This window comes from Chlorocebus sabaeus, chromosome 25, assembly GCF_047675955.1.
Source record: "Chlorocebus sabaeus isolate Y175 chromosome 25, mChlSab1.0.hap1, whole genome shotgun sequence".
In the NCBI taxonomy this organism is placed as follows: Eukaryota; Metazoa; Chordata; class Mammalia; order Primates; family Cercopithecidae; genus Chlorocebus; species Chlorocebus sabaeus.
The window spans coordinates 44,876,462-44,902,999 of NC_132928.1; the positions used below are offsets into that span (position 1 = coordinate 44,876,462).

General features: G+C 38.4%; 1 protein-coding gene and 1 pseudogene across 2 annotated transcripts in view; both read left to right on the plus strand.

Moving 5' to 3' along the window:
• Nucleotides 1-26,538, plus strand: part of NIBAN1 (niban apoptosis regulator 1) — a 175,802-nt gene that overhangs the window by 98,598 nt on the left and 50,666 nt on the right. The gene's annotated exons all lie outside the window — the stretch shown is intronic.
• LOC103230439 (heterogeneous nuclear ribonucleoprotein K pseudogene) lies at nt 8,690-10,760 on the plus strand (annotated as a pseudogene).

Here is a 26,538-nt window from a genome sequence, read left to right on the forward strand (position 1 = left end):
AGCTACAGATTTCCTATTTATTTATACTGCTTGAAATTTGTTGGTCTTCCTGAATCTGTGGGTTATTGTTGAATCAACTTAGGAAAATTCTCAGCCATTATTTCTTCCTCTATTCTCTGTCTCTTTTCGAAAATCTGAGTACATGTACATTAGATATTCTATCTTCCTCACCTCTTAACCTTTTTTTAAATTTATTTATTTGATACAGAGTTTCACTTTTGTTGCCCAAGCTGTAGTGTAATAGCATAATCTCAACTCACTGCAACCTCCATCTTCTGGGTTCAAGCTGTCTCAGCCTCCCGAGTGGCTCGGATTACAGGTGTCCACCACCACGCCCAGCTAATTTTTTGTATTTTTAGTAGAGATGGAGTTTCACCATGTTGGTCACGCTTGTCTCGAACTCCTAACCTCAAGTGATCTACCTGCCTCAGCCTCCTGAAATGCTGGCATTACAGGCGTGAGTCATCATGCCCGGCCTATTTCTTAACTTTTAATTTTATATTTTCTATGTTTTTTCTCTCTCTCTCTTTTTGTTTTTCCTGAACAGTTTCTCTGCTTTGTCATTCAGTTCTCTACTTCTCTCTTCATCTGTATTTAATCCCATTATTAAACTTATCTACTGAGTTTAAAACTTAATTTTTTAATTTTTCATTTCTATTAATTATTTTCATTCTTTTTCTAATCTGGTCATTTAAAATAATCTCTTACTTTTTACTTGTGTTTCCAATTTTTAAAAATATTTTTAAACATGTCAAACAATATGTTTTATATTCTGTGTTTGCTAATTGCAATATCCAAGATCTCTGTGGGTTGTATTCTGCTATCTGTTATTTGTGCTGGCTCTTACTCACAGTACCTTACTAACTTGCTTGTTTTGTGATTTCTGATGATGAGCTCATATTTCACTGAAGCCAGTTGAAGGTGAGTTCCTCTGAGAGGATTTGTGTTTCCTCTTACTAGATGCTTGAGGGCACTACCAGATATTTGGACCATGTAGCTAATGTGCATTTAGACCATAAATATTGTGGGGACATGCTTCTGATTATGATTTCTCAAGAGAAATATTTATCTCTTTCACTGAATGCCTAGGTTTGATACAGATAATTTTCCTTAGAATGGGCTCAGATCGTGTGTATGTGGGTGGTTTCTGCAATTTAATTTGGCACATTATATGCATTGGTTCTTTGATTTTGGTATTCAGCATCCTGGGAGGCTAGAAAAAGGTGGCTTAAGGTCTCTAGGTTCTATCAGTGTCTTCAAAGTGAAACTAACTTCAAGACTTGCCTTATGTTTTTGGGTTTGGTATTAATTTGCTAAGACTGTTGTAACAAAACACCTCAGACTTAGTGACTTAAACACCAGAAATGTATTGTCTCAAAGTTCAAAATCAAGATGATGGCAGGGTTGGTTCCTTCTGAGGGCAATGAGAAAAGGATCTGTTCCAGGCTTCTCTCCTTGGCTTATAGAAGCACCACTCTGATCCATGCCTTCATCTTCCCATGGCATTTTCCCTATGTGTGTGTCTGTGTCCACATTTTCCTCTTTTTTTTTTTTTTTTTGAGATGGAGTTTTGATCTTGTCACCCAGGCTGGAGTGTAATGATGTGATCTCAGCTCACTACAACCTCCGCCTCTCAGGTTCAAGTGATTCTCCTGCCTCAGCCTCCTGAGCAGCTGGGATTATAGGCACACACCACCATACTCGGCTAATTTTTGTATTTTTAGTAGAGATGGGGTTTCACCATGTTGGCCAGGCTAGTCTTGAACTCCTGACCTCAGGTGATTTGCCTGCCTTGGCCTCCCAAAGTACTGGGATTACAGGCATGAGCCACTGCACCTGGCCAGCACATTTTCCTCTTTTATAAGGACACCAGTCATATTGGATTGGGGGCTTATCCTATTCTAGAATGATCTCATCTAAACTAATTACGTATGCAATGACCATATTTCCAAACAAGGACACTTTCCAAGATTTGGGGAAATCAAGGTTTCAACATATGAATTTGTGGGGTATACAATTCAATCTATAACTGGTTCCTTACATTGTTGCCAGTTCATTGAGGTATTCAAAAGAACTTTTGAAAGTGCAATTTCTCCACTATATCTTTTCTTCAGTAAGAGGGTTGATTACGGTATAAAGTGTGCTATTCTGCTGAACACCATAGGTTTTTGCATGGTGTTGACAAACATTGTATGATGTTGACAAGTTAACTGCCACTAACGCAGTTTTACAAAGGCTGCTTCCATCTTTGGAGCAATCATTCATTTTGCACTTCTGTTGCATTATCCTTGAGGTTCTGAGGCTGCACATTGGCCACCTTGGCCTTGTGGGAAATGACTCAAAAGTCACCTTCTTGGGCTGTATATTTGCCACCTTGACCGTGGGGGAAGTGACTCAAAAGCTAAACCTGACATTCAGAATGTTTTAGAGTTGCAGAGCCATTTTAGGGATCTGGTTTCTGCCAATTCTGTGTTGAATGCCCTCTGCAACTCTAGCACATATCAGTCGTAACAATAATAAAGAAACCTCAGTCATCAAGAGTAAACTACATCCTACATGTTATGTGTTAGATGATAGAGAAATGTGGAATACATTTTAGGAAGCTTTCTATCAAAAACACTTTAAACCTTTCCTACGTCTAAAGGATTAACTCTCAGCTCTGAAAACTTTGCTTAATCAGAAGATCTTACTCATTTAAGGTTATTTAAAGACAAAGACTTTTAGCATATTATAATCTATCAACCACTGCTTCTGAATGACTTGGGGTGGAATCAGAGTAGAGGGCAAGAGACTTTTAAAATTTTAGATTCCCTGGCATTATTCCAGACCTACGAATTAGAATCTCTGAGGAAAGGAGCCCAGAAATACACATTTTAAACAGCATCCCTTCAGAGTTAGAGAATGATTGTTGCCTAGGATCTTCCTCTTAAACATAAGGTATTTTGCTTCAGCAACTTAATTTTTATTTTTCTTAAATTGTATTACTGGTAAAGATTCATGATTTTTATAATATGAATTTAATGTTTGTAGTGATATTCAACAGTACAATTAAAAGTGGTGAATGGTGGGCCGGGCGCGGTAGCTCACACCTGTAACTCTAGCACTTTGGGAGGCCGAGGCAGGTGGGTCATTTGAGGTCAGGAGTTTGAGACTAGCCTGGCCAACATGGTGAAAACCCATCTCTGCTAAAAATACAAAATAGCCTGGCGTGGGGGCGCACGCCTGTAATCCCAGCTACTCAGGAGGCTGAGGCAGGAGAATTGCTTGAACCTGGGAGGCGGAGGTTGCTGTGAGCCGAGATGGAGCCAGAGTGAAACTCTCTCAAAAAAAAAAAAAAGGAGTGAATGCAAATAAAGGTAGTGAATGGCCACAATGTGCTTAGCAATTGTAAGATAAAATTAAACTCTTTATAATATTTTGGTGAGAGGACCACAACTGGACTCTTCGTAGGATTTCCTTTTGAAAATAATCCTGAATCTAATAGCAAGCACAACTGAGATACATTTTCTTTACTGAGTTTTGAATTTCCAGTGTGACCCTTTCACTTTTTATACTGTATGACCTAATTTTATGTGAGAGCTCAGTCTAGTAAGCTGTACAGTGTGTAGGTGTGCGTGGATGATCTCCACTAGTAAGATAAAATACCTCTCTTCTCTTCTACTTCTGTCCCCTTCCTCTGTCCAAGTGAGAGGCAATCTACCACCTCTCCCTTAGAGATGACCATAAAATCCCAGAGGAAAGCAATATGCCTAAAAGTTGTTTAGTCTGTTCCCCTTGCTTGAGTATGCATTGGAATTCCCTGGCCTGGGTTGGGTCCTAAGAATTTGCATTTCTGACATGTTCTCAGGTAGTGCTGATGCTGATACTACTGGCCTGGGGACCCTACTTAGAAAGTCATTGTATTAACTCATTTAATCCTCACAGCAGTCCTGTGAGGTAGGCACTATTATTTTCATTTTCATCATGCCCCTTTTATAGATGAGGGTTCTGGGGCAGCTGGTAAGACAGCTGGTGATCAGGACAAAATTTTAAAGCCAGGCAGGCTGACTTCAAGCCCATGCTGTAACCTACTATACCATGTGTCTTCTCGGTCAGCAGGTACTTATTAAACACATACTGTGTGCCCTGTGTTTGACTAGCTATTATTTTTAAAAAATCTAATCTCATTCCTTATTCAGGAAGAGATGATTTGAGGATACTCACTTCCTACTGAACTTGACGTGGATACTTTCTTGATATCTACTTGAGAGGGACATGAGCTGTTACATCAGTTGAAACTCAGGTGACAATTGAGATGCAGAAGTTAAGTCTTTTCTCTGCTTTTAAACATGACGTTGTGCCTTAACCCAAAAGGGTGTTCCTGCGGTAAACTGTGTACTCCATAAATGCTCTCCAAAGCTAGAATTTTCTTGGTTTATGCAAATGTACAGCTGAGAATAATTTTGTGGGATATGTTGCAGGGGTGGGGTTGAAAAATGCATGGTACTTATCTATTACCAGTTCTTTGTGTTTTAAGTACTTAGCCTTTATTTTTTCTCCTTTCAGCATTTTCTTATATTAACTGGATTCCCATATTGGCTGTTGCTGAGGGGGTGGGGGGAGTCCTGATCTGACCTAAAAAAAATTTTTTTTAGCATTTTCTTTCAGAGACCACAAATCATACTGCAAGTCAACAACATCTGAGTGTTAGTGGGACATTTCTATTTTAAGAGGCTTAGAAAAGGAGGTAAAAAAGAAGGAAGTTGGAAATTAGGAAGGAGCAATGAAGGCAAAGCACCCACTTTCACATCTCACCAGACAAAGCCCCTCCCTGCCAAGTTCCTTTCTGGTGGGAGATCAGGGCATGGCTCATGCAATCACCAGCTAAGAAAGGAACTGAGACTTCTCTTCGTTTGTTCTTTTTTCCTTCCCCACCTTTCACTAGAAACTATTAGACTGCCACACTGTCCCGTTGTGTGACATGGGACACTTTAAGTGACAGGGTAGACAAAAGCTGGAACAAAAGAGCCTCTATTAAGGTAAAGGTCTACTGTGTCCAGAACATTGTCTTAGATGCTGGGGGCAGAACAAACCAAAAACATAGTCATTGCTTATAAACAAAATTCAGTTTGTAAGGTTATCACACTCAATTAATAGAGTAGAGTTTGGGGAATGATTTCCTTCTGACTTTCCAGGATAAGTGGAATTAAAAAAATGGAAAGTAGATCAGGAACATCATTTTGCTTCATTCCGTCTCACTTTAAGTGAACTCGGGCCCAAGCCCAAGTGGTTCTGTTCCAGGAAACACGGTGGGTCAAGCAGGATGTGACCTTATCACACATCTTAACCATTGTCCTTTCCTTCTTAAATCCCTAGTTAGGAGGATACTAGTTGAAGATATCCTTCTTTTTTTCTTCTCCAGGCTTTAGAATATCAGACTAGGTATTTTCAAGTTGAGAACAAAAAGCCTTTCCACAAAGTTGTAGTCTCCTTATGCCAATAGTAATGAGTCATTCTTGCTACGAACATACATGGTTTGTGTCTTTCTAGTGCTTCTTGTCAGAAGAAGCTTAACAGGCACAGATGGAGATATTTTTCCTGGCACAGTAGACCCTAGTCACAAACCACAAAGTTTCACAATAAGGCTGTTTGTTAAGTGAATGCAATATTATAGCTGAGACACTTTTGGGGTGTGTGTGTGTGTGTGTGTGTGTGTGAGAGAGAGAGAGAGAGAGAGAGTCTGTGTGTGATGCGGGCTATACCTCAGCTTCCTGTTTGGCCTTGCTGATGTCACCGCATTAGTACAGGTGCTGCACTTCATATTTTTTGTACAGATGTAAGTCATCATATTTAGTATTTGACTTTAAAATGAATTGGTTTATGCACATGTGTGCTGATAAATGAATAACAACAGAAGGGGGAGGAAATTTTGGATTTTGATTAGGTGAAAGAGGTGCAAAACTTCCACTATTTCTTTCATAGATACCTTGCAAGCCTCCAAAGCTTTCTAGAATTGCTAGGTGAAGATCTAAGTATTACTAATTTTGAGATAGGCTGATTGACATTTGTGATTGGGTTTGGTCATGATAAAGGGTAGTGAAATCCCCAGCATAGATGAGTGAGTTGCCATTGGTCTAAAATTTTGCCATCTCTGGTTTTCTTCTGATTTCTAGTTCCATATTTGGTGGCTTTAAATGAACACAGTACTGTTCTCTTCATACCATATATATTTTTACCAAGCCAGGAATCTAAGAAACTTATGATCTAATTTAGATGTCTCTGGAAATGTGAATTTCATGACTGAAGAGAAGGGAACAGATTTGAAATTGAAATATTTTGATAGGGAGCTGACAGTTGGGTTAAGTGGATTGTTACACATTATCATCTTAAAACTACATTTCGTGTCTTCTTAACTTTCCTCCAAAGAACACATCCTAGAATTATAACACTATTTTCAATTCCCTTTGCATCTTTCAGCCCTTAGAACTAAATCCTAAGCCAGTAGCTCACTTTTGGCCTCCTAAATTTGATTTTCTGAAGACCTTAGGTTAAATGTCATTTCCACTAGAACACCTTTCTTGATCTTTCAGGATAGATGAAAGCCCCACTGATTTTTTTCTTTCTATCTGTCCATTCATCTGTCCTTCCTTCTCTCGTACCTGTCCTTACTTCTATCACAGTTCTAGTCACATCATATCATCATTGACTGTTTATCTGACTCCTAAAACTAGAAGTTCCTAGAGGCCAGGCCTATGCCCATCTACTATTGCACCTCAGCCGTTAGCACTGAGTGTAGGGGTGTAGTAAGCACATACTCATTTTTTTTTTAACTGAATGAAGGAGCATGGGAAGTAGGTCATTATTTGAGAAAGCATCTGGAAATGATAAGAATAGTTAATAAAGCATTCCAGATTGTTTAGGAGAAAGGTCTATTTTCCTTGTTAACAACAGAGGCAATTTCTTTGGAAGATTCTGCTTTCTTTTTTGACTATCTGTGTAGTTACTTGTTTATTTTTCATTTTCCATCAGCTTTACAAGTTTTTCTCATGCTCCTCATTGCCTACTCTCATTTGTGTTTAAGCCTTCCTTTACATAAAACAGTATTTTTGGCTTAGTATTTGGATGATTAATGACAATCAATCTTAGCAGTTAGATTTCTGACTGCGACTGACCAGGCAATGTGAAATATGTTGCATGATGTCATTATTTAAGTTATTGTTTTGCTGGCTGTGACCCATTAAGCATCCCTTCTTTTTGTTTAAAAACATTTTTTTTCCAACTTGTTTTAGATTTGGGGGTATATGTGCAGATTTTTTAATTGGTATATTGTGTGATGCTGAGGTTTGGGGTATGAATGAGCTCATTATACAACTACTGAGCATAGTATACCATAGTTAGGTTTTGCAACTCTGTCCCCTTCCCCTACCTCTATAGTCCCGTGTATTGTTGTCATCTGTATGTCCATTGGTACTCAATGTATGACTCCCACTTATAAGTGAGAACATGAGGTATTTGGTTTTCTGCTCCTGTGTCAATTTGCTCATAATGGCCTTCAGCTTCCTCCATGTTGCTACAAAGGACACGATTTTGTTCTTTTTTTAATAGATGTGTAGTATTCCATTGTGTTTATATACCACATTTTCTTTGTCCAACCCACTGTTGATGGGCACGAAGATTGATTCCAGACTGCTTTCCACAGTGGCTGAACTAACTTACATTCCTATCCACAGTGTATAAGCATTCCTTTTTCTCTGTACCTCACCAGCATCTGTTGTTTTTTGACTTTTTAATAATAGCCATTCTGACTAGTGTGAGATGGTATCTCATTGTGATTTTGATTTGCATTTCTCTGATGATTAGTGATGCTGAGCATTTTAAAAATATGTTTTTTGGCCGCTTGTATGTTTGAGAGTTATCTATTCATGTCTTTTGCCCATTTTTAATGGGATTATTTGTTCTTTGCTTGTTCAATTAAGTTCCTTGTAGGTTCTGGATATTAGACCTTTGTTGGATGTATAGTTTATGAATAAAATATTACTTTTTGAATGTATCTATTTTCATTTTACATATTTTTTTACAGTCACCTTGGTGACTGTACCACTTACCATCATTTTTAAAGAAGTGACTTAACAAAATAACCCAAACAACATTTCTTCACTTCTGCAGACTCTTCCTCTCACAATGAAGTGGCTTCCATTACTGGAATAATGTCAGGGAAGATAATAGCTTCCTCTAAATTCACCCTATTCAAATGTGTAATTCACATTTGTTCACAGACTAGAATAATGCACCTGTAAAATGTTTATTGGCTATTATATAGCTCCTAGAGGAAGAAAATAAAAATGAAATGGTTTGTATATTATAGTTTGTCAGAAGTATGATTGCCAATTATAATGATAAAATACTGGCTCACATTGCTAATATTTATTGAGCACTTACCATGTGCCAAGCACTGTACAAAGACTGACAACAATCCTTTTGGTTAAATAGCATTATTGTCCTTAGGAAACCAAGGTTTAGACAGCTAAAGGAAATTGCCTAGAGGTAGGCAGTTACCGAGTGGTGGACTCAGAATTCAGTCCTGAATGTTTAACTCCAAAGCTCAAACTCCTAATTGCTGTGTGTTAAAGAGCCTGGCAGCTAAAGGATTACGTATTCAGTTTCTCCTGCTACATTTGAAGAGGGATTTTAGAAAGTAACAATACAGACGCCATTATCCTCTGTTTCTCTGCTGCACCGACCTCGACGTCTTGCCTGTGTCCCACTTGTTCGCGGCCTATAGGCTACTGCAGCACTGGGGTGTCAGTTGTTGGTCCGACCCAGAACGCTTCAGTTCTGCTCTGCAAGGATATATAATAACTGATTGGTGTGCCCATTTAATAAAAGAATATGGAAACTGAACAGCCAGAAGAAACCTTCCCTAACACTGAAACCAATGGTGAATTTGGTAAACGCCCTGCAGAAGATATGGAAGAGGAACAAGCATTTAAAAGATCTAGAAACACTGATGAGATGGTTGAATTACGCATTCTGCTTCAAAGCAAGAATGCTGGGGCAGTGATTGGAAAAGGAGGCAAGAATATTAAGGCTCTCCGTATAGACTACAATGCCAGTGTTTCAGTCCCAGACAGCAGTGGCCCCGAGCGCATATTGAGTATCAGTGCTGATATTGAAACAATTGGAGAAATTCTGAAGAAAATCATCCCTACCTTGGAAGAGGGCCTGCAGTTGCCATCACCCACTGCAACCAGCCAGCTCCCGCTCGAATCTGATGCTGTGGAATGCTTAAATTACCAACACTATAAAGGAAGTGACTTTGACTGCGAGTTGAGGCTGTTGATTCATCAGAGTCTAGCAGGAGGAATTATTGGGGTCAAAGGTGCTAAAACCAAAGAACTTCGAGAGAACACTCAAACCACCATCAAGCTTTTCCAGGAATGCTGTCCTCATTCCACTGACAGAGTTGTTCTTATTGGAGGAAAACCCGCTAGGGTTGTAGAGTGCATAAAGATCATCCTTGATCTTATATCTGAATCTCCCATCAAAGGACGTGCACAGCCTTATGATCCAAATTTTTACGATGAAACCTATGATTATGGTGGTTTTACAATGATGTTTGATGACCGCCGTGGACGCCCAGTGGGATTTCCAATGCGGGGAAGAGGTGGTTTTGAAAGAATGCCTCCTGGTCGGGGTGGGTGTCCCATGCCTTCATCTAGAAGAGATTATGATGATATGAGCCCTCGTTGAGGACCGCCTCCCCCTCCTCCTGGATGAGGCGGCCGGGGTGGTAGCAGAGCTCGGAATCTTCCTCTTCCTCCACCACCACCACCTAGACGGGGAGACCTCATGGCCTATGACAGAAGAGGGAGACCTGGAGACCGTTACGATGGCATGGTTGGTTTCAGTGCTGATGAAACTTGGGACTCTGCAATAGATACATGGAGCCCATCAGAATGGCAGATGGCTTATGAACCACAGGGTGGCTCCGGATATGATTATTCCTATGCAGGGGGTCGTGGCTCATATGGTGATCTTGGTGGACCTATTATTACTACACAAGTAACTATTCCCAAAGATTTGGCTGGATCTATTATTGGCAAAGGTGGTCAGCGGATTAAACAAATCCATCATGAGTCGGGAGCTTCGATCAAAATTGATGAGCCTTTAGAAGGATCCGAAGATCGGATCATTACCATTACAGGAACACAGGACCAGATACAGAATGCACAGTATTTGCTGCAAAACAGTGTGAAGCAGTATGCAGATGTTGAAGGATTCTAATGTAAGATATTTTTTCTTTTTTATGGTGTGAAGCAGTATTCTGGAAAGTTTTTCTAAGACTAGTGAAGAACTGAAGGAGTCCTGCATCTTTTTTTTTTTATCTGCTTCTGTTTAAAAAGCCAACATTCCTCTGCTTCATAGGTGTTCTGCATTTGAGGTGTAGTGAAATCTTTGCTGTTCACCAGATGTAATGTTTTAGTTCCTTACAAACAGGGTTGGTGGGGGGGAAGGGCGTGCAAAAACTAACATTGAAATTTTGAAACAGCAGCAGAGTGAGTGGATTTTATTTTTTGTTATTGTTGGTGGTTTAAAAAAATTCCCCCCATGTAATTGTGAACACCTTGCTTTGTGGTCACTGTAACATTTGAGGGGTGGGACAGGGAGGAAAAGTAACAATAGTCCACATGTCCCTGGCATCTGTTCAGAGCAGTGTGCAGAATGTAATGCTCTTTTGTAAGAAACGTTTTATGATTTTTCAAATAAATTTAGTGAACCTATTTTTGGTGGTCTTTTTTTTTTTTTTTTTTAAACAGTCATTTTAAAATGGTGGCTGAAACATCATCCTGATACCAAAGCCTGGCAGAGACACAACAAAAAAAGAGAATTTTAGACCAATATCCCTGATGAACATCGATGCAAAAATCCTCAATAAAATACTGGCAAACCGGATTCAGCAGCACATCAAAAAGCTTATCCACCATGATCAAGTGGGCTTCATCCCTGGGATGCAAGGCTGGTTCAACATTTGCAAATCAATAAACATAATCCAGCATATAAACAGAACCAAAGACAAGAACCACATCATTATCTCAATAGATGCAGAAAAGGCTTTTGACAAAATTCAACAGCCCTTCATGCTAAAAACGCTCAATAAATTCGGTATTGATGGAACGTACCTCAAAATCATAAGAGCTATTTATGACAAACCCACAGCCAATATCATACTGAATGGGAAAAAACTGGAAAAATTCCCTTTGAAAACTGGCACAAGACAGGGATGCCCTCTCTCACCACTCCTATTCAACATAGTGTTGGAAGTTCTGGCTAGGGCAATCAGGCAAGAGAAAGAAATCAAGGGGATTCAGTTAGGAAAAGAAGAAGTCAAATTGTCCCTGTTTGCAGATGACATGATTGTATATTTAGAAAACCCCATTGTCTCAGCCCAAAATCTCCTTAAGCTGATCAGCAACTTCAGCAAAGTCTCAGGATACAAAATTAATGTGCAAAAATCACAAGCATTCTTATACACCAGTGACAGTCAAACAGAGAGCCAAATCAGGAATGAACTTCCATTCACAATTGCTTCAAAGAGAATAAAATACCTAGGAATCCAACTTACAAGGGATGTAAAGGACCTCTTCAAGGAGAACTACAAACCACTGCTCAGTGAAATCAAAGAGGACACAAACAAATGGAAGAACATACCATGCTCATGGATAGGAAGAATCAATATCGTGAAAATGGCCATACTGCCCAAGGTAATTTATAGATTCAATGCCATCCCCATCAAGCTACCAATGAGCTTCTTCACAGAATTGGAAAAAACTGCTTTAAAGTTCATATGGAACCAAAAAAGAGCCCGCATCTCCAAGACAATCCTAAGTCAAAAGAACAAAGCTGGAGGCATCACGCTACCTGACTTCAAACTATACTACAAGGCTACAGTAACCAAAACAGCATGGTACTGGTACCAAAACAGAGATATAGACCAATGGAACAGAACAGAGTCCTCAGAAATAATACCACACATCTACAGCCATCTGATCTTTGACAAACCTGAGAGAAACAAGAAATGGGGAAAGGATTCCCTATTTAATAAATGGTGCTGGGAAAACTGGCTAGCCATAAGTAGAAAGCTGAAACTGGATCCTTTCCTTACTCCTTATACGAAAATTAATTCAAGATGGATTAGAGACTTAAATGTTAGACCTAATACCATAAAAATCCTAGAGGAAAACCTAGGTAGTACCATTCAGGACATAGGCATGGGCAAAGACTTCATGTCTAAAACACCAAAAGCAACGGCAGCAAAAGCCAAAATTGACAAATGGGATCTCATCAAACTAAAGAGCTTCTGCACAGCAAAAGAAACTACCATCAGAGTGAGCAGGCAACCTACAGAATGGGAGAAAATTTTTGCAATCTACTCATCTGACAAAGGGCTAATATCCAGAACCTACAAAGAACTCAAACAAATTTACAAGAAAAAAACAAACAACCCCATCCAAAAGTGGGCAAAGGATATGAACAGACATTTCTCAAAAGAAGACATTCATACAGCCAACAGACACATGAAAAAATGCTCATCATCACTGGCCATCAGAGAAATGCAAATCAAAACCACAATGAGATACCATCTCACACCAGTTAGAATGGCGATCATTCAAAAGTCAGGAAACAACAGGTGCTGGAGAGGATGTGGAGAAATAGGAACACTTTTACACTGTTGGTGGGATTGTAAACTAGTTCAACCATTATGGAAAACAGTATGGCGATTCCTCAAGGATCTAGAACTAGAAGTACCATATGACCCAGCCATCCCATTACTGGGTATATACCCAAAGGATTATAAATTATGCTGCTATAAGGACACATGCACACGTTTGTTTATTGCAGCACTATTCACAATAGCAAAGACTTGGAATCAACCCAAATGTCCATCAGTGACAGATTGGATTAAGAAAATGTGGCACATATACACCATGGAATACTATGCAGCCATAAAAAAGGATGAGTTTGTGTCCTTTGTAGGGACATGGATGCAGCTGGAAACCATCATTCTTAGCAAACTATCACAAGAACAGAAAACCAAACACCGCATGTTCTCACTCGTAGGTGGGAACTGAACAATGAGATCACTTGGACTCGGGAAGGGGAACATCACACACCGGGGCCTATCATGGGGAGGGGGGAGGGGGGAGGGATTGCATTGGGAGTTATACCAGATGTAAATGACGAGTTGATGGGTGCAGCACACCAACATGGCACAAGTATACATATGTAGCAAACCTGCACGTTGTGCACATGTACCCTACAACTTGAAGTTTAATAATAATAAATAAATTAAAAATAAATAAATAAATAAATAAATAAAATGGTGGCTGAGTTTCCCAACCCACCCCCAAACTAAACACTAAGTTTGATTTTCAGCTCCTCTGTTGGACATATAAGTGCATCTCTTGTTGGACGTAGGCAAAATAACTTGGCAAACGTAGTTCTGGTGATTTCTTGATGGTTTGGAAGTCTATTGCTGGGAAGAAATTCCATCATACATATTCATGCTTATAATAAGCTGGGGATTTTTTGTTTTTGCAAATGCTTGCCCCTACTTTTCAACATTTTCTATGTTAGTAGTTGTGAAGAACTAAGGTGGGGAGCAGTACTACAAGTTGAGTAATGGTATTAGTATATACCAGAATTCTGATTGGCAGCAAGTTTTATTAATCAGAATAACACTTGGTTATGGAAGTGACTAATGCTGAAAAAATTGATTATTTTTATTAGATAATTTCTCACCTATAGACTTAAACTGTCAACTTGCTCTAGTGTCTTATTAGTTAAACTTTGTAAAATATATATATACTTGTTTTTCCATTGTATGCAAATTGAAAGAAAAAGATGTGCCATTTCTCTGTTGTATGCTGGATTATGTAGGAAATGTTTGTGTACAATTCAAAAAAAAAAAAAGATGAAAAAAGTTCCTGTGGATGTTTTGTGTAGTATCTTGGCATTTGTATTGATAGTTAAAATTCACTTCCAAATAAATAAAACACCCATGATGCTAGATTTGATGTGTGCCCAATTTGAACAAGGGTTGATTGACACCTGTAAAATTTGTTGAAACGTTCCTCTTAAAAGGAAATACAGTAATCTTATATATATAAAAAAAAAAAAAAGAAAGAAAGTAACAATACTAGCAACCAATTATTGAATGCCAGGTAATACACTAGGTATTTAATGTATGCTCTTTCGATTCCTATGACAATACAACGGAGGAACAATTTTTATCTCCACTTTTCAGATGACACTGAGGTTCATGGAAATTAAGAAATATATTTCAGGCCACAAAGCTATTTAAGGTCACAATAGCTACTTAAGCTATTAAGCCAAGTAACACCTAGATCTCTGCTCTTACTGCTTACTGCTAGATGTACTAGAGTATGTCCAGTGTTTGAATAGTAAGAGGTCTGGCAACCAGGTCATACGACTGAGAAAACTGGGTTATGTTTAACCTGACAGTGATTGAAGGGAGGAAAAAGATCTTCAAATATCTTGTGTCATATAGAGGAAGGATCAGACATATTTTGTTTTGCTCCAGAAGGTGAAAGTGTCTGTTGTAAATGTAGGCAATCTAGAGTCTGAAGTTGCAATGGCAGTTGCTTGCTTCTATGAATTTTATTTAATTAAAAATAGAAATTGAATCTATAACTCAAAAATATGTTAAAAAAAAAAAAAAAACTAATTTGAACTCAGTTAAAGTCCCAAGGTGGCATCTATTACATGAATCTTCTGAAGACACCATTGCATTTTTATTGTATTAGAAGAAACAACATTTCCAAAATATCAGAGGTGAAGCCTCCAGTCAGTTCTGTGTCTGCCAGAAATAAACTTATCTTTCTTCTTGTTGTCCTTCTAAGAATAAGGTGTCAGTAGTTCCAGAGGAAGATAATGTGAACTGAGAGTATGGGAAAAGAGAATCACCTTAGTGTTCAAAGCTTCATGGAGCAGAGAACATTGGACAGGTCAACTAGTAATGCCTACCACATCATGTGGTAATGAGGAGGGAGAGAAGGAACTGCTACACGTGAGGTTCTCAGAGCTCTTTTGAGGAGGATGTCATGTTAAACTAATAAAACCTGGTGAGAAACAACATACACGGGGGCCTCCGGAGGCTGGAGGGTGGGAAGAGGGAGAGGATCAGGAAACATAACTACCGGATACTGGGCTTAATACCTGGGTGATGAAATAATCTGTACAACAAACCCCCATGACACAAGTTTACCTGTGTAACAAACCTGCACGTGTACCCCTGAACTTAAAATAAAAGTTATTTAAAAAGAAAGGGCAAACTGTGGGATAGCTTGGCTATGGAATTATCAATATTCTGATATTTTCCAATGAATGCTGCTGTTTCTCATATGACCATAAAAGGGAGATTTGTTTCTTTTCTGTGTTTGCGATGGGGATATGGGATTTTCAGAAAAAGAAAAGGGAAAATACCAAGAAATAAAATCAGGCAACTGAAGGTATGCCTTCTGCCATGGAAGCTCAAAATTTTAGGATCTTTCGAGACCTTCATTTGCACCTGGGACTTCAGATGCTTGGTATTGCTAAAAAATGTGTTCATTTTCTATTTCAAATAAATATGGAGATAATTATTTTAACCAAACGAAACAAGCACCTGGTGAGAGGGCCAGGCATGGTGGCACACCACTGTAGTCCCAGCTGCTTTCAAAGCTGAGGCAGGAGGATCGCTTTAGCCCAGGAGTTCAAGGCTGTACTGCACAGTGATTGCACCTGTGAATAGCCACTGCACTCCAGCCTGGGCAACACAGTGAGATCTCACCTTAAAAAAAAAAAAAAAAAAAAAAAAGCTATGAAAAACCTGGTGAGAAATGGAGCATTGACTAGGAAGCTGACCTGAGGGGGATCAAGAGACCCAGTGTTAGCTAGCCACTTCCATCACGGTACAGTGGCTGCTGTTAACCGGGCAGGGGGAGCGTTTGGAGATAAACAAGTGAAGGTCTACAGGTGCCAGGGAAGGTCTGTAGGCAATTTTTCTAATATGTACTTTGGCATGGTCTAATGTTGACTTTTTGCAAGGAGAAGGCCAGGTCAATCTTATTGTTCTTTCCTCTCTTTGGATTGTAGAATAATTGTGAGTGCCCTTGTACCTGTGGAGAAAAGGATAGAAAATTTGTTTTCCTTTCACATGAAAGGACATTGGGACATGCCTGTAGTCCCTAGCTGACAGCGCTAGTCACTATACAGGGGAAGACAGCTTTCGGGAGCACACTAATTCCACTTTAGAACACAGAACAAGATTAATTATGAAGAACTGATAACTCCTCCCTACCTCCCTCCTTCCCTCTCTTCTTCCTTCCTTCTTTCCTCCCTCCCTCCTTTCTTTCCTCCCTTCCTCCCTCTCTCTCCCTTCTTTCCTCCCTTCTTCCCTCTCTCTCCTTTCTTTCTTCCTTCCTTCCCTTCTCCTTCTCTCCTTTTCTCTCTTCCTTCCTTCCTTCCTTCCTTCCTTCCTTCCTTCCTTCCTTCCTTCCCTCCCCCCTTTCCTCCCTCCCTCCTTCTCTCCCTCCTTCCCTCCCTCCCTTCCTCCTTCCTTCTTTCTTTTCCTTCTCTTTTTTTCTTTCCTTCCTTCATTCTCCTTTCCTTCCTTCCCCTTTCCTTCCTTCCTCCCTTTCTTCTCTCCTTCTTTCCTTCCCTTCCTCCCTCCCTTCCTTCCTTCCCCTTTCCTTCCTTCCTCCCTTTCTTCTCTCCTTCTTTCCTTCCCTTCCTCCCTCCCTTCCTTCCTTTCTTTCCCCTTCCTCCCTCCTTTCCTCTCTTCCTTCCTCCCTTCCTCCGTCCTCTTCCCGCCTTCCTGTCTTCTTTCCTCTCTGTCCCTTTCTTCTGCCAACAAATACTTATTAGCACCTTTTGTATGCTGAGCCCTTGCTAGGTGCTGACAGTCCAGTGCTATAGAAAACAGATATGATCCCTGCCTTCTTAGAAGTTACAAAGTAGTAATAATAAAGACAAAATATTTAATTACAAATTGAGATATGTGTGTAAAAGATGCACCAAGAAATTATAAGAGAGGGACTTGGTTTAGACTGGTTCAAGGAAAGGAATCTGTGAACATGGCAAATGAGCCCTGAAGAACATATGGTGTGGAAGAAGAGCTGGCGAGTCTGGCTGCCACCTGTTTGTGTGTGGAACACAGCCACAGCATTTGCCTGGGTATTTTGAGCTGCTTCTGCAATAGAATGGCAGAGTTGACCAGTGACAACAGAGACTGAATGACTCACAAAGCTTGCAACGTTTACTATTTTGCTTTTTACAGAAGAAGTTTGCTGACCCCTGGTCTAGAAACTACTTGAAAATGAGAGCTACAATATTTCATTTGGTCCATGCCTTTTCAGGTAGGGTGGGCCGTGGACTTTGTATGACTGAAACATGTGTGGGCACAGATTACTTGGGTATGATCGTATGTGTCTCGTCATGAAATAGATTCTAAGCAGGCAAGAAGCTTTCTCCAAAACTTGAGATTGCATATTTTACATGAATTTCCTGTTTGTGGAGGGAAGTATTATGGTGTGGTGTTTGTAAGCTTAGCGTTTGGAATTTTATTTGGAAAGACTATTTTGGATTCAGATCTTGGCTCTGCCACTTAGGAGCTGTGTTACTCACTCTCATTACTCTTCAGTTTTCTCATCAGTAGGACAGAGGTACTGTCAGTGCCCACTATGTATAGTTATTGTGAAAATTTCCTGAGATAACACAAAGACAGTACTTAGTACAATGACTGACATATAGTCAATACTTAATATATATACACTGTTAGTATTTTTAAGATACGAAATATTTTCGTAAAATAACATCAATTTTTGTGATGCCATTCCATAAATAATATTCAGTTTTTGTTTTTTTATACTAATGGAACAATTTTTTTTCACAACGTCTGAGGATAAACAAAAGCAATGACTTCTAAGTCACAATTATACAATTTTAGGAAACTAATTTTATAATATTTTGAATTTTTTGCATGTTTACAAAATTAATTTTTGTTTTACCCTGGAAGTTTGAGGTAGATCTGCCCCCCTTTCCCCTCCTCCGCCCACAGTGCTATATTTAGCGTGCCTCCTCCCACCTGCCTACAGCTTTGCATACCCTAAAATGCCCATTAACCTTCTCCTTTTCATTCCTTCTGTCTACAATCTAGGCCAATTATTAGTCCTATGGCTTTGATTCCAACCCCACTCACACCATAGTTCTCTGGTTCATTTTCAGCTAGTTCATGAGAGGGTATGTTCTTCGAGCCTTTTCTTACTTTCCTTTTGTGGTCTATGGTCCTTGCATGGACATGACTACTTCTCCACTGCCTCCCCACGGTCCTTCTTTCCCTAAAGTTCTGGCTTTGGTTCCACTTTCCCATGGCTCTGACTTGCAGGAGTGCTTGGGTGTAAGCTCACTGCCTTCCACACACCCTCATCAGCGGTCCGCTTTCCTGATGCAGACCTCAGCTCCTTGCTGAGCAATGGCATCCTCACCATGCTGCCTATGAAACCGGCACCCAGCCCTTCCCTTAAAATGTCTATTGGGTAGCCACCAGTCACTCACAGTAATCTGGTGAGCATGGCAGAGCGAATTAGCAAGACACAGTAGATGGGATTGCTTACATACCATAATGATGACTTCATAGCACCATGAAAATAAGCACTGGCCTAGTTACCTGGTGAAGAAAAAAAAAAAATCAGAACTCTTACAACAGAAATCAGGTAGTGGGATATATTCTGCTTCTGCTTTCAGATCCTTTTCGGGTTTTTTCCATTGGCTACATGGTTACTGGGGAAATACAAATCAAACTTGTGTTCTCTGAACCTAGTGACACAGAAAGCGAGGTATCAAATAATGATGCCAGAGCTGGAAAGTACCTTCGAGATCCTATGTCCCACTGCCATCATGTGGTAGATAAGGACACAGGGAGGTTGAGCACTTTACCCAGGATCACATGGAAGAAATGTGGTACTGATCAATATGGATAGGCTGCGGATGTATTTGCTGGGCAGATGTATTCCACTGCCCGGCAAATGATTGAGCCAAATAATAAAAGAACGAATGGGCCAAATAATTCCTTGAGTCAAATGTTCTTCCCTTTGTTTTATTTTATTTTAAAACCTCATATATGTATATGTGTGTGTATATATATACCCACACATATATACACATACACACAATTTTATATAAATGCATAAATTGGATCATATCATAAATGTTAGGGTTTTTTTTTTTTTTTTTTTTTTTGCTTCTCTTTTCATTCTTTTAATTCCTCCATAGAGGAATTAGAACTCCTGTAGGAATTAAAATTCCTGTATGTATCTTTCCATATTTTTCTTAATATATCTACATATATTATAGGGGTTTTTGGTCACTGTTGTTGTTTTTTTTTTATGGTGACCATGTGATACACTTTTCTTTATATATTTTTTCACTCAACAGGGTCTCATGGAAATCCCTCCAAGTCAACTGATATTGTTTTAACTCATTTCTTAGCAGCTACATAATATTCTGTGGTTTGCACCCTACATGATTCAAGCATTCTCTTTCTGATGGCCTTTACTCTGTTCCCAGGTTTACCACTATCACCCATGATTAAGTATGTGTCCTTGTACATATATCCTCATGTTCTTATTTCTGTGAGGCAGTGTCCATGAAGAGAGATTGCTGGGTAAATGTATTTTTAACTTAATAGATGTTGCCTGATTAGTTTTCTGATGGACTATAAAATTTTGCATTTCTAAGTGTATGAGAGTGCTCTTTTTCCAGCATCCCTGCCATATTTTCACTCTTGCTTTGTTTTGTTTTGACAAACTGATAGATAAGAAGTGAATTTGCTTTGTATTTTGAGTGGCCTTTCCCTGATTGGCCATGAGTCTGAGCATCTTATCTCATGTTTATCAGCCATTTAGATGCAGTTTCATGTATATTGTCCATTGACATTCTTTGCCATTTTCATTTTCATTCATTTATTCATTCTTTTTCTTCTTCTTCCTTTTGTTTTGTAATATTCTTGTAAGAACTCTGAACATTTAGATATTAACCTTTTATATCTTTTCATTGTTATTCATTCCTTCTTTTTCTTGTTCTCTTATTTTGTAATTTTCTTATAAGAACTCTGAACATTTAGATATTAACTCTTTTTTATATCTCCATTAAAAATGTTTGTCTCAAATTCATTGCTCATCTGTTATTATAAACTAATTATGTTATTAACCTTTAATTAACCTTTAACCTGTATTTTGCCATGCAAGGGTGTCTGTTTTTATACAGTCAAATATATTAATCTTTATTTTTATGGCTTTTGGATTTCCTGCCTGTGTTTAGAAGATTCCCCTTAACCCAAGATTATATTTCTAATTTCCTCAATTTTTCTTGAAGTTTTTATATTGCTATTTTTTTTTTAACATTTGCGTTTCCAGTCTGTGTGGAAATCATGTTTATATATGATGTATACGAGTGGTCTAACATTTTCTCTTTAAATGGAAAATTAGTTGTGCCAGCACCATTTATTAAATAATCTAAACTTCCACTGAATTAAGCTACAATTTTTGCCATATATTAAAATTATATATATACACACATACATATGAAAAGAGAAAAGAATACCTCGATAACCTCAAAACATATACATATACATATACATATGTGTCTTGAGGTTATCTAGTATTCTTTTCTCTTTTCCATTGATCCATTTGTTTATTTTCATGTTAATGCAATGTTGATTTGATTGCAGATTTTTGTTGCATATTCTTTAATAAGAGAAAATGTGGCACATATACACCATGGAATACTATGCAGCCATAAAAAAGGATGAGTTTGTGTCCTTTGTAGGGACATGGATACAGCTGGAAACCATCATTCTTAGCAAACTATCACAAGAACAGAAAACCAAACACCGCATGTTCTCACTCATAGGTGGGAACTGAACAATGAGATCACTTGGACTTGTGAAGGGGAACATCACACACCGGGGCCTATCATGGGGAGGGGGGAGGGGGGAGGGATTGCACTGGGAGTTATACCTGATGTAAATGACAAGTTGATGGGTGCTGACGAGTTGATGGCTGCAGCACACCAACATGGCACAAGTATACATATGTAACAAACCTGCACGTTATGCACATGTACCCTAGAACTCAAAGTATAATAATAAAAAAATAAAAATAAAAAAAAAGAAAATTTTCCACTTATGATTCATTCATATAATACTTTTCTTGATCATTTTAGGCATATATTCTCATTGTGAATTTACATTCATTGTAGCTAATTATTCCCTAGTGCCTGCTGGGTTTCTAATTACCATCAATTTATAAATTATTTTAGAAAATATTGTTAAATATTTACATGTCATATTCCATGGGGGATCTGAAACATTCATTTTGAATGCCACACTCACACTCATGGGGATAGATTAAATGTTGTAGTGTGCTTTTCCCGTCTATACTAAGCTCAAGGCTGCCATTAGGACATAGCAAAGGAGAAGAAGGAAGGTCACTGGAAGCTAGAGAACTCACCAAGTGCAGGCTCTGTCCTTAGGCCTTTGTTCATGGTGTCTCACCTCACACAATAGCATCTTGACCAGTTAGGAAGCCTCTAAGGCTTGCAGACTCCAGAACCCATCACCTTGCACTCTATCTGTTAGAAGTCTTTATAACCACATGGGTTTATGTCTGCACCTAATATAAATTAAGAACTCTTTCTAGGATAGGTTTGAAGATTTCATAGCTTGGGTGTTTAAAACAGGAAATGCTGTGTGATGAGGACACTGTGCTCTGTGGCTTGCCTCTGTGCTTTGGGTCACGCTCTTCCTTTGCCTTGAAAACCTGCCACCTGCCATAGTTCAGCCCACGCATGTCTACTTAGCTCCCTGTTCCATGAAAACCTCCATATTCCAAACCAGACTCCCATGGCCCATTGCTTTCACTAATAGCACTTATCACACTCGCTGTTGTGTTACAGATCATTGTGCCTTCTTTTACCAAACACTGACCAGGCACCTGCCTTGTGGTATCCAATGGGGAACAGGTGGTGGATTTATTATTCTTTCCCACTCAAACTTCATGCCCATGAACCAAATCTTTTTCCCTTGTATTCAGAGAATCCCTCACAGTGACTCATACACAGAATATGTTCACAGTGTTAGGGGAGTGAGTGAGTATATAATAATGATTAGGTGACAGGAAGAACAAGTTGAATTATGATTTTCTCATTTCTGCATCAATTTGTTATCACCTGTTTTCCAGCTTAAATTTTTTCCCATGTTTTGAATGTGCCACCTTTGTTGCTTTCTTTCTAAATATCCATGGTCAAATTTTCAAATTTGCCAGAAGGAATTTTTCATTAAATAAATAAAGATTTTTGGAGCCAATAAGCATTAGGGAGAAAATACCAATCAAAAATAGACCCATATGAATAAGATTGCCATTTTAAAAAATGAAAGCTGGGTCATTTGTCTCCAGATAGCATGTAGGCACGATATTTTAAAAATCTAAGACCACAAAATCTAACTTATAAAACAAATAATGATGTCAATCAGGAGCCTAAAATAAATTTGATATTTAATACTTATATTTAAATTGAGAAGTGAGTGAACATAACTGAACATTCTAGACTTGTGGATTCAGCATTTATAACTAGAAAAATATAGGAATAAGTCAGAAGTAATCAGTATCCCCAATCTTTGATACTGAAGAACAACACTTTTCAAAGAGTAGTATTACCACATAACCCATTTGCTTTCACTTATATTGTAACATAATAAAAGTTTATTTTTAATTTAGACATTTAATTTTGTCTTGCCCAATGTCCTTACCAATCAGCTAGAAACAGGGGTCTAGATGAATACTTACACATTAATTTAAGCTTAATTAGAAACTGGTAATCTACACTGATCAGATCTGCATTCATTTATTCAACAAATATATATTGAGTATATAGTGTGTGCCAAGTTCTGTTCTGGGTTCTCAGGATACAGCAATGAGCAAAACAAAGATGCCTGTTCTTGTGACACTTATGTTCTAGTTAGGGGCCAATGGTGGAAACAGAAAATAAACCATAAACACAATAAAGAAATTATGTAGCATGATAGAATGTAGTAAATGGGGTGGAAAAATAGTAGAGTGGATTAAGGGGAGCCAGGAGTGCTGGGGTTGAAGGGGGAGAGGTCAGGCAACATATAAACTAAATTGTATTAAAGAAGCACAGAATTAGAGAGAACTATGCCCAGCCTAGAACTAAAGAGAAATGTGGAGATAGAGAGTGCTATCAGAGAAGATAAAAAAAATTAAGTATGGGATTAAAAAACAAAACCTATAAGGAATACTAGCAATAATTGTATTATTCAGCTTGAAAGAAAAGCTCTGGGAAGACACGATAGTGACTCTTCAATGTTATTTTATTCAATGTTATGCCCTGCTACTAAGGATGCTACCTATAGAAATGTTCTTGGTTGTGATGTAAACCCACACTATTTAATACACATTAGCTTTTTAGTTATTAATAATGATAATTGGTCTGGACTATTTTATATGCTGTTACAACTATTTAATAAGTATTAACTAGTTACAACTATTTAATAAATAAATATTGCCTTATTAGTAGGGAAATAGATTGGACATTAAAAGTCCATTCTAGTTCTATGATTCCATCATGCCTTCCACAATCACAAAACGCAATTAGGATCTGTGAATGCCCAAGAGGGATTTACTTACCTATCATTAACACACCAACATAGGAAATGTGCACTCACACACACACACTCATTCCTGCAAAAGCTTTGACATTTCTGACACAAGAATTGAGGTTTTGTTTTTATTTCCTCTTTTTTCTATTTTACTGTACGGGAATTAGATCATTGGACCTATTCTTTCAAATAGTTCCATGGATTGAGTTAATTACAATATGTGATCGAAGTCTGTACCCACTATTGAGATTGTCTACAATAGAAACAGGGGGCATCTAAATCCATCATCCATCAAGCATTTTAGCTGTTGGTTCTTTTTGGTGGAAGGTAGAGGCAGGGTGAACAATCTGTTACTATAAATATAGTGGATTGTTGTAAGGCTGTATCCTGTTTGGAAATGATCTCATCTGTCTGTTGCTGGTTAGCAGTTTTCTACCAAACTGAGCAGGAATATTACCATATGGCATTGTCGTTAGAGAGCCCTCAAAGTTAAAGCCACAAGGATTCCTCAGCTGCCCATGAGGTAGGGTTTATGAGTGAGATATAATTGTCAAAGGTCTTGAATTTGAACTAACCTTAATCCACATAGGGACTTGTTACAAGTTATTTTATTCCTTAATTTTGTGCATTATTCTGATCCTGGGATTGTTCTATTGGATAAGTTGTGCTATGTATGTAATTGATGAATTATAGAAAAAGTCAAGTTTCTTTCTTCTTTATTGATATAAAACAGATCCCTTTGTGATGAGGCTGTTTGAACATGGGCAGGTGTGCAGTGGCATGCTGTCTTTCATTGCCTCCTCCTCTGCCCCCACTCAAATAAACTACATACTCTTAAACCACAAGCATCTAGAGTGTGCTGTCCAATATGGCAGCCATAGCCCCATGTGGTTAATAATCACTTAAAATGTCCTGAATCCAAACTCAAATGTGCTGTAGGTATAAAAGGCACATCAGATTTCAAAGACTTAGTACTAAAAAAAAATGTAAAATATCTCATTAATAATTTTTATATTGATTACATATTTCAGCTATTTGGGGTTAAATAAAACATTACCATTAATCTTATGTCTTTTTCTTTTCTTGATGTGGCTACTATAAAATTTAAAATTGCATACATGGCTTTCATCATATCTCATGATATGAAATATATTTCATTATATTTCTCTTGGATAGCACCGGTCTACAGTCTTAATGGGAAAGCAAAGAGACTTCCCATTTCCCCTTCTCTTACCCTGGGAGAGGCCTTTAAGACAAAGTATTGATTACTTTCTACAGCCCAGAGAAAGATGTGTGTGTTTGTGTGTATGCACATGTGTATATGTGTATTTGTGTGTGTGTGCACAGGTATGTGTGTGTGTGTGTATGTGTGTGTGTTGAGGGTGGGAGAAGATTCAGTGGGAAGGATAAGGAGCATGGGAAGGATAAGGAGCATGGGGAGGGAAGAAAAGTGAGCATGTTCAACCAGTTGGTCTGAGATGCCATCTACTCTGACTGGAAGTAAGGAACAAAGAGTAGCTGAGCACAAGTTAGTTCTCAAAAGGCAAATTTGCTTTTTGTTTAAAAATAGGATGAATCAGCGGAACATCAGACTCATTTGAATTCAAATGTAAATGCAAATTAAGCTTCCTTAACATTAGTACAGAAGCAAATATGAAGTTTTAAGAATTATTGTTATCATTTTATCTGTAATTAGCAAGGCTAGTCAAGAACTGACCTGTATTCCAATGTATAGTCTTGATTTATACAAAGGGTATGATTTATTTTGTTCTGAAGCATTTTATGAAATGAAAATTTCTGGTTGAGATAGACTCACTTAATGACCTTACAGTTTATACGCAAATAAACACCTGAACTAGTAAGGTAGCTTTTCTGGATAACTGGATGATTTTGTATATCACAATGCTTTTGTTAAATAGTAAATTAAGGGGTTTAGGAAGAACCTACTTTTTCAAAGAAAAAGAAAGGTGTAAGTTAATGATGTAATATTTCATAGTTTTGCTATAATCTTGTCATTGACCATGCAATGGCAAATTTGAATATTTTTCATTTGAATATTTTCACTATTTTATTAGGTTAATTAGATATTCCATGTGATAAGCCCAGTGGAAATAACCATGAAATGAACTGTTATTCAGGGGAGTAGAGGGGAAATGAGGATGTCAAAGAGACCCTAGGCAAGCGCTGTCCAATAGAAATATAATGAAAGACACATGCCATTTAATATCTTCCAGTAGCTACATTGATGACTTTCTGCAGCCCAGAGAAAGATGAATGAGAGAGAGAGAGAGAGACAGAGACAGAGAGAGAGAGAGAAAGAATGTTTAGTGGGAAGAAAAGGAGAAGGTAGCCTTGAAGATGGAACTTTATGTCCCTAAGTTGAAGTACTATCATGGAAAGCACCAACCAAATGTCAGTTCAACTAACTGTACTTTCAGTTGATCATAGAATTACATTGTTTCATAGCTGAGAAAGCAGCCTTCCACTTGAAAAGAGAGATTAGGCCCAGAGAAGCAAAGTAACTCACCTCGAGTCACACAGGAGACGAGGCAGAAGTGGAAATAGTGGCCAGTTTTGATTCTCACTAGACACTGTGCTATGGCCTGAGGATACAGTGATAAATATGACAGTCCTTGTCCATAAGGGCATTCTAGTGCAATGGGACACAAGTCCATCTGGATGTGGCACAGACGACATCACCTATGACACAGGCACACTTGTGTTGTCCCCTGATCATGCCCAGTTTTGGTGGCAAGCAGAGGACAGTAATATTACTTTCAAGGACATTTGTGACAAGCCTCAAGTGTTCCAGGCTGTAAGGA